Source organism: Megalobrama amblycephala, unplaced genomic scaffold (assembly GCF_018812025.1).
Source record: "Megalobrama amblycephala isolate DHTTF-2021 unplaced genomic scaffold, ASM1881202v1 scaffold591, whole genome shotgun sequence".
NCBI lineage: Eukaryota > Metazoa > Chordata > Actinopteri > Cypriniformes > Xenocyprididae > Megalobrama > Megalobrama amblycephala.
Window position 1 is genome coordinate 21560 of NW_025953498.1, and position 9401 is coordinate 30960.

The window sequence follows — 9401 nt, forward strand, 5'->3', positions numbered from 1 at the left end:
GTCATGACTCTGGCTGGGCCATTCAAGAACAGTCACAGAGTTGTTGTAAAGTCAAGTCAAGTCACCTTTATTTATATAGCGCTTTTTACAATGCAGATTGTATCAAAGCAGCTTTACATTGATAACTGGTGCATAGTTTTTGCTGCACAGCAGCTCTTCAGGAATAGTGTCAATGCAGGCAGATCAAAGCACTGTTGAATAAATGTCAAGAATACTGTTGAATATCAAATGTCAAGTCAAATGTCAAGTGTCCCCAACTAAGCAAGCCAAAGGCGACAGCGGCAAGGAACCCAAACTCCAACAGGTGACATCAGGTGGCAAACAAGTGGCAAATAGGTGTTAAAATGGAGAAAAAAAAAAACCTTGGGAGAAACCAGGCTTAGTCGGGGGGCCAGTTCTCCTCTGGCGAACAGTGCTTTGTTACGATTCAGGTTGCTATCATAAATCTGATAGGATCGCAACATTCAAAGTATTTATTTCAGTTCCATCCAGTTGAGGATCGTATTCATCACGCCGGTATGGACGGTTTGTTGAGGAACTGTGCTACTGGCTGTCCGTGTCGATGAGGCCTTCACAGTGGATGATCTAGTCGACTCGATCTCTGCTGATACTTCAGGGCTGCGTTGTGGTCATGTCAAGGTGCAGGTCCTTGGTCTCAGCTGGATACGGCCCGGATCCGGTTGACTACGGTAAACCGGGGGATAAACAGAAAGACTAATATTAGCGTAGATGCCATTCTTTTTCTGATGTAACGAGTACATCTGGTGTTATAGGAAGTGTTCCCGGTTCCGGCTGACCTAATTTATGCAGCCTAATAATCCTTTAACGGATTTGAAAATATAAATTGATAATGTGTTATGTGTATGCCAGGTTAAAGAGATGTGTTTTTAGTCTAGATTTAAACTGACAGAGTGTGTCTGCATCCCGAACAATGCTAGGAAGATTGTTCCAGAAGTTTGGGTGCCAAATAGGAGAAGGATCTACCGCCTGCGGTTGATTTTGATATTCTAGGTATTATCAGCTGGCCTGAATTCTGAGATCGCAATAAACGTGAAGGACTATAATGCATTAAGAGCTCGCTCAGGTACTGGGGAGCTAAACCATTTAGTGCTTTGTAAGTAATTAGCAAGATTTTAAAAGCCACTCCTTCGTTATTTTAGCTGTGTGCTTAGGGTCATTGTCTTGTTGGAAGGTAAACCTTCAGCCCAGTCTGAGGTCCTGAGCACTCTAGAGAAGGTTTTCGTCCAGGATATCCCTGTACATGGCCGCATTCATCTTTCCCTCGATTGCAACCAGTCGTCCTGTCCCTGCAGCTGAAAAACACCCCCACAGCATGATGCTGCCACCACCATGCTTCACTGTTGGGGCTGTGTTGGAGAGGTGATGAGCAGTGCCTGGTTTTCTCCACACATACCGCTTAGAATTAAGGCCAAAAAGTTTCTATCTTGGTCTTATCAGACCAGAGAATCTTATTTCTCACCATCTTAGCAAACTCCATATGGGCTTTCATGTGTCTTGCACTGAGGAGAGGCTTCCGTCGGGCCACTCTGCCATAAAGCAGGAAAAATGCAGTTTTACAGATGCTGGAAAAGTGGCTTTCAAATGAAAGCTTAGTACCAAAGAGCACACCCAGTTTCCTAACTGACGACAAAGATTTGACAGAGCAGCCATCAATTGTTAGTGTTAGTATTCTAGGTTATTATGTGCAGAGATTTTGGTCCAGTAATTAGAATCTCTGTTTTTTTTTTGTGTGTTTTTTTTTTTTCAGAATTAATTAGTAGGAAATTACTAGTCATCCAATTTTTTATATTGACTATGCATTCTGTAAATTTTGTGAATTGTTTCGTCAGGGTGCAAAGAAATATAGAGCTGAGTAACATCAGCGTAACAGTAAAAACTAACACCATGCTTCCTAATGATTTCTCCCAAGGGTAGCATACAGGATGAAAAGCAACGGTCCTCATACTGAGCCATGTGGTTCTCCATACTGAACTTGTGATCGATATGACACCTCTTCATTTACTGCTACAAATTGGTAACTTTCAGATAAGTATGATTTGAACCATGCTGATGCAGTTCCACTAATGCCAAAGTAATCGCATTAATGCCAAAGTAATAAAAAATTGAGAGATACAACCACGATCGGATGATAAGAGCAAATCATTTGTAACTCTAATGAGAGCACTTTCAGTACTATGATTTTGTCTAAATCCTGACTGGAAATCCTCACTATAAGAAGATATTTCTTTTTAAAATTTCTTTTTAACACAGTTGTGAGGATGCCTTTTCTAGTATTTTTGACAGAAAAGGTAGATTTGAGATTGATCTGTAATGAATAATAATAATTTAGGATCAAGTTGCTTTTTTTAATAAGAGGTTTAATAGCAGCTAGCTTAAAAGTTTTCCGTATGTATCCTAATGACAATGCTGAATTAATAATATTAAGAAGAGAATCTATAACTTTTAGAAGCATCTCTTTCAGTAGCTTAGTGGGTAAATGGTCCAACATACATGTTGATTTTGATGATTTAACAAGTTTAGACAATTCTTCATCTCCTAAGAATGAATGGAATTGTTCCTCAGGGGCTCTATAGCATTGCGTGTAATGCGATACTGTAGTAGACGGTTGCATGGTTAGTATTGTTATTATTTTCTCTCGAATAGCATCAATCTGACAAGTAAAGGAATTCATAAAGTCATTACTGCTGTGCTGTTTAGAAACGTCTGAAGTTAAAGCTTTATTTCTCATTTCTTTATTTCTGTATCAAATAAATACCTAGGGTTGTGTATGTTCTCTTCCAAGAGAGTCGAAAGTAAGCAGATCTAGCAATTAAGGCCGTTCTGTATGCAATATTACTTTCCTTCCACGAAAGATGAAAATACCTCTAGTTTTGTTTTCTTCCAGCTGCGCTCCATTTTTTTGGGCTGCTTTCTTGAGGGCCCAAGTGTGCTCGTTATACCACAGCGTCGGACAGACTATTTTTCTTAATCTTCTTTAAGCACAAAGGAGCAACCTTGTCTAAAGTGCTGGAAAAGAGTGAGTCAATAGTTTCTGTTGTAACATTGAGTTCTTCTAAGCTATCTGGTATGCCGAGCAGGGACGGATTAACGCACAGGCCTACCAGGCACGTGCCCAGGGCACTAGACCAGAGTAAGCACTACAGAGCTTCTTTCTCCCCAGTAAGACTTTGTGCTCTGATTTGTGCGTCTGATTACAGTCTCTCAGTTTCTCCAGGGCGACTGCATGAGCCCTGATGACAACAGCTAATTCACGATTGATGTATGATGTGTGTGTGTGTGTGTGTGTGTGTAAGGGGATCCTGGGCGATCTACGAGTGGGCGATATGACCAAAATTTTATATCACGATATGAGTAATTTTATATCACGATAACAATACCCTATTGAAAAAATAGTATACTTAGGCACAATTTATTCGTATGTACTTTTAGTATAACTAAATGTATTTGTGGCACGCTATAAATTCATATACTTAAAGTCTTGCAAAGTTATCCAAATGCAGTGCTGAAATTCACCTAAAGTTGTATTAAATATTCTTGATTGTGCTAAAGTGGAACTATTCCAAGTATACTTAAAGGGTTACTTCAGGATTTAGCATTAAGCTTTGTATTAGTAGAATACCACTAGTATTTTCGAATTAGCGTGCTTTCCCCCTTCATATCAGCCCGAGATGAGAGATTTATGCATTTTTATTCTGTAAAAAAGCCTCCGATGACGCAAAAATCGTCATTTTGCGTCATCGGAGGCTTTTTTGGCCAGAGGCTTAAAACTACAGCCAGTAATAGCAGGTAGTTCCGCATTTTTTCACCACGCCCATACATATGCGCTTTTGAGTTTACTCATGGACATAGATCAAAGATTTTATCAAAAGTGTGTGTCAATATATTTTTAAGCTTACAGTAATTAACTTTATTTTGTCTGCAGTGGTCAGTGGTTCATCTCGCAAATTTATCGGTCTCTGCAGTTATCTCAACCAATACAGCAACAGGCTTTTGTGGTAACGTTAGCATAAATAGATAAATAAACTCAGTTTTACAGAACAGAGGCTTTACTTTGATAACAGTCAACTTATATGCAACTTATATGTAATTGTCTATCTAACGTTACTTTGCTAAGTTTGCAGTTTTACTGCTACCTACAACACTACATATAGGCTACTGTGTTATCAGTCTAGTATCAGCGAGTCTTACCTCTGGGCGAATACGCTTAGTACCAGATGCCCAGGCTGTTCGTCCTCTGGGAAAGTGAATATAGATGGTATCGCGGTGTCCTTCAGAATGGTTCTCTTCATTGCAAAGATATTTGGTTCGTAGTCCTCGTGCTTGAAATGGAGACTACATATTCTGCGTTTTTTAGGTTTTCTATAACGGTGTCATCTCCAAACTTCGGGTGTTTGATGGCCCGCAGCCACTGTTTACATCGCTCCAAATCTTTAACTTAATCGGAAAATGATGGAAACTTACTTGTCCTTTCCTGGTTTTGGGTGTACATCCAGGTACAAAGCAATTTAGCACCATTTCGCTGTAAATGTATGAACTAACTCACGATTTATTTGTTTGAATTTTCCTGAATGCCGCCTGTAACCGATAGGCGTGGTTTGGGCGTGGCCTCGCAAGGGTAGCAAAACAAGTGCATTCTGGGAGTTGTTGTCTTTCATCCACATTAGTCAAAAATACATTTTCTGCCTTTTCTCAGTCTAGAAAGCTCCAAATTCAAAAATAATTTCACATTTCTACTGCATAAATGACCAATTTTAAATACACATTCATCTTTCCAGGGGTGAAGTACCCCTTTAAGTACGCTTTAAATATACTCGTGAATTTAAGTTTTGAAATGCAGAATTCACTCAGCATAAATTTCAAATGTATGTTGGTGACATTAGAATTGGAATTCATTTACACTGTAAGAGTGTTAAACATACATTAATAGTATACTGATAACAAACTTTTAGTGATTTTAAAACACATTGCAATGGCATTCCAAGTAAACTTGAAGTGTGCTAATGTCATCATTATAGTATGCTTCAAATAGGCTACAATAAAGTAATCTTTATAAATAATGGCACAGCTTAAGAATCTGCCTTTTACAGACACCCCCAGTATACCAGTAACTTACTTATCCAGTGAACATCAGTGAGACAGTGGGAACAGATATGTGTATATTGAACATAGGAACTGAACTGAACATACAGGCTGTATTCGAACCCTGGTCGCTGTCACACACGCGCACTGCCTTTACCTGTTGTGCCACCACGCAGATATGAACTATGCAAAACTCATTTTATTTTGAACTATGCATTAACTATGCATCATTTTATTTGCAAATTGCTCATCGTTACCAGTGGTGGACAGTAACAAAGTATTTTTACTTCGTTACTGTACTTAAGTACATTTTTCAAGTACCTGTACTGTACTTTACTCGAGTATTTTTATTTTGAGCAAACTTTTACTTTTACTTCCCTACATTCCAAAGCATAAGATCATACTTTTTACTCCACTACATTTCTTAAAACATATCATTACTCTTCAGGAATAGTGTCAATGCAGGCAGATCAAAGCACTGTTGAATAAATGTCAAGAATACTGTTGAATATCAAATGTCAAGTCAAATGTCAAGTGTCCCCAACTAAGCAAGCCAAAGGCGACAGCGGCAAGGAACCCAAACTCCAACAGGTGACATCAGGTGGCAAACAAGTGGCAAATAGGTGTTAAAATGGAGAAAAAAAAAAACCTTGGGAGATTATTTTAAAATGAAGAAATCGGCACATGCTCAGAGATGCAAAAGCGTTGTCCAATTTGTGCATGAACCGACTCTTTTCAATCATCCTGTTAATTCGGTTCACAAATCACATCAACAATTCATTCGCGAATCGGACTGATCGTATGGCAGCTGTTTTTGAGTCAACAAATCATTGATTCAATGATCCGCTCAGAGCGACTCTCCAGTGAATGAATTTACAAGTCTGACTGAAAATTAGCCAAGAACTGGGGATCCTCTGAATGCGCGTGACTGATGGCAAAAAGTAAGTCAGCCTACTAATGTTGAATTTTAGGATGAATTATTGTAACTGAAAATCATATTTAGGTCAGTTGTTTTTTTTTAACTAAATTTGCTGTAAAGGGCGATTTGTTTAAGCCCACTGAAATGCTTTAATGCGACATGTCCACATAAATGTGTCTATGATTGTATGATCTATAAATGTGTCGCAATCTTGATTCAATCAGATCAAATCACATTTTAAAACTTGCCGCTTCAAATAGTGGTTGTATCGATTACATTACACTAGGAGGCATAAAAAGTATTTGACATTGAATGATTCATTCAAAAGATTTGTTCAAAAACATCGATTCATCCAGTAATGAAACAAGTGAAATAGTTATGAGTGAGTCATTAAATCAATCATTCAAACCCATTTTTTTAAATTAATTAATTAAATATTTTTATACTGCAGCAATTAATATTTTGTCCTCTAGTAAATAATTGTACACAATTGTTTAGTTGTCTATTCAGAATCATGGGAGAATCATGATTTCTATTTGAAAGAAACAAATAAAAATCTTGATTCTTATTTTATCCAGAATCGTGCAACTCTAACACAAATTAAAATAACACATGCACGTTCATCTTCCCCGCTGCTGCAGCAATTTTTTAAAATGTTATGTATTCAGCCCTATGTGTTTCATCTGTTTTTATAATGTTTGTCAACACACATTACATAATATGTATCTGCATCCACTAATCTTCCATCCATACTGACTAGTGCTGGCTATTTGACAATTCATAATCACTCATTATTATTTTGAGCAATAGGATTATATAAAATATATAATATAAAATTAAATTATATAAGTGACCTATATAAAATTACAAAATAAACATTCATCAATCAGTAATTTTTTACTTAAGTACATTAAAAATCAAGTACTTTTGTACTTTCACTCAAGTAAGATTGAAAAGGAGCACTAAATACTTTCACTTGAGTAATATTTTGATACGTATTTCTATTTTTACTCAAGTTCTTGATTTCTGTATTTCGTCCACCACTGATTGTTACATTTGAGCTGTAGGCAAAAGTTGGGCTTGAAAATTCTGCCCTTACAGCACCTGTTAGCAGAAACAAACTAGATGTTTCAGTTCATAGCTCACATTTTCTTTGGTTTGCACAATAAGAAAGTCTCATCTAAAAAAAATTATATAGCATCATCTAAAAATAGTTTCATTATTCTCAGATGAAATACATGGTGAGACTTGTGTATTTAGATACAATGAGTTTCTAGACTCTAAAGGTTTCCTTCTGAACAAATGTGCCCAAAATCTGCAACACAGATTCCCAATAGTGTGCACTCTAGCAAGTTCGGTTGTTTAGCAAAAGTACAGAAAAAATGATTGTTGGTGAGTATGATGGCATTGGCTTTATGGCGTGTTTGAATCATAGATCAATCATTGCAGTATATGTGTCAACTTCTGGTTCAACCAATGGTAGGACATTGGGGCAGGCCAGTGGGGGTCAAGGTTCAGCTTCAGCAGTTACAGTGTTTTCAAGTTATGTCAGAAAGAATGTAATTATGAGACAAAATGCACATGAACATCAGCACAACTCATAATTATGAGTTTAATGGTAACTTAATTTGGAATTTTTAAATGAGTTTCCGAGTTAGGTGCATGACGGTGAGAAAACATGTCAAAGGCAATGGATGCAATGGATGCAGAGTCTGCCCTAGTGATAAAAACCTACCAAAATGTATTTAAAATTTATTACATACTAACTACAAACCCATTAATATATTTACTGACATGTTGCTTGAGGCTTACTGACATACAATATTCTAATTAAACTTTATTTGGAGTTCTTCTTTATTGCACAATGCATATTTCTTAATATTAAGCCTAAAATGTGTTTAATATCACTATTAGTAAGGATAGTATGATCACTATATAATTTGAATGCAAGATATTTAAAGTGTACCTAAAATATACTTGCAATTGTTCCACTTTAGCACAATCAAATATACGTAATTTTATCTTTAGTTGGACCTCAACACAAAAATACTTGTTCCAATTTAGCAGACTTTAAAAGTACAATTGCAGGATATTTATATTAAGTACATAAATATGTAAATGCATTTGTAATATACTTAGCATAAAATTTGTATTATAATACATTTTAGTATATTTATTTTTCACTAGTGTATATATCATGATATAGTAATTGTAGGGAAAACACCCTAGGAAGTAAAATTAGCTCAAATGAAATAATTTATTAGGGAATTATAAAGAGTTGTAAGTTTACGACCGAGCAACTGAGTCGTCCAGCGTTCATTTGCTCGAGCCGTAATAAGCTCTTCTAGCGGATATAAATATCCAACAGTCATGAAAACACTGATTAAAGCACGGTAACTTAAGATCGCAGTTTAAGACATTAAATTATAGAAGCACATAATACAAGACACTTTCTTTTAAAAATCTATAAGAGATTTGATTTATTCTAACACAAACTAATCTAACACAAACTAACACACACACATACATTCATTCATGCATTGCAGTAAGGAAGGAAATGAGAGAGAAAGAGTTTTAAGAGAGATATGATATAATGAATTCTTAGCAAAATTATACTCTTCAGAAGATCTGACCTGAATGAACCATGAATCTATTTAAATGCACCAGTTCAGTTTTAATCTGGAGGTACTTGCTTGCGTTGACTTTAAATGTGAATATCCCTCGTTGGCGTGTAGAGAAGGGTTTTCCAAGTCGATGATTTGTTGCAGGGTCTTCAAGGTCCGTGTTGTGTTCGGCAGAGAGTCTCTTTGTCGCTGGAGTTAAAGTTGAAGCGGCAGAAGTCGTTGGTTGAACTTTTGCTGCAAAACTTAGAACACAAGACTTTCAGCGGAAAAGAAAATTAAGTAAAAGAAAAGAAAAGTGAGTGAAGGTTGGATGGCTTGAATGAGCGGCTTGTCTGTTCTTCTTGTTACTCCATTGTTCTTGGTACTTGTCTTGACTTCTCTTACCAGAACTAACCTAACTATCTTGCAATATGACAATTTAAACTTAGTTGTTTGTCACACCTCTGAGGAGTCTTGGCCAATCAGACATTGTCCTGTTTCAAAAGGGCTTTTCTCTGCCCCCAATAAAACATAGGTGTTACATCCCATTTCTGCTTCAGCAGAGAGTGCCATTTTAACATAATTTATATTAAATGGAATACAATACATTTTAAACAGATTTCATTCAAGTCAGGATATAGGAAAGGGGGAAAGAATCAAATTAAGTCCAAATAAGGCATACTTTCAGTCAGTCATTCAAGAGTTAACACATTTACATGAATTGTGGGTGTTCTAAAACAAACTGGTTACAAGTAATACTTGTGGACACAATTTGCAAA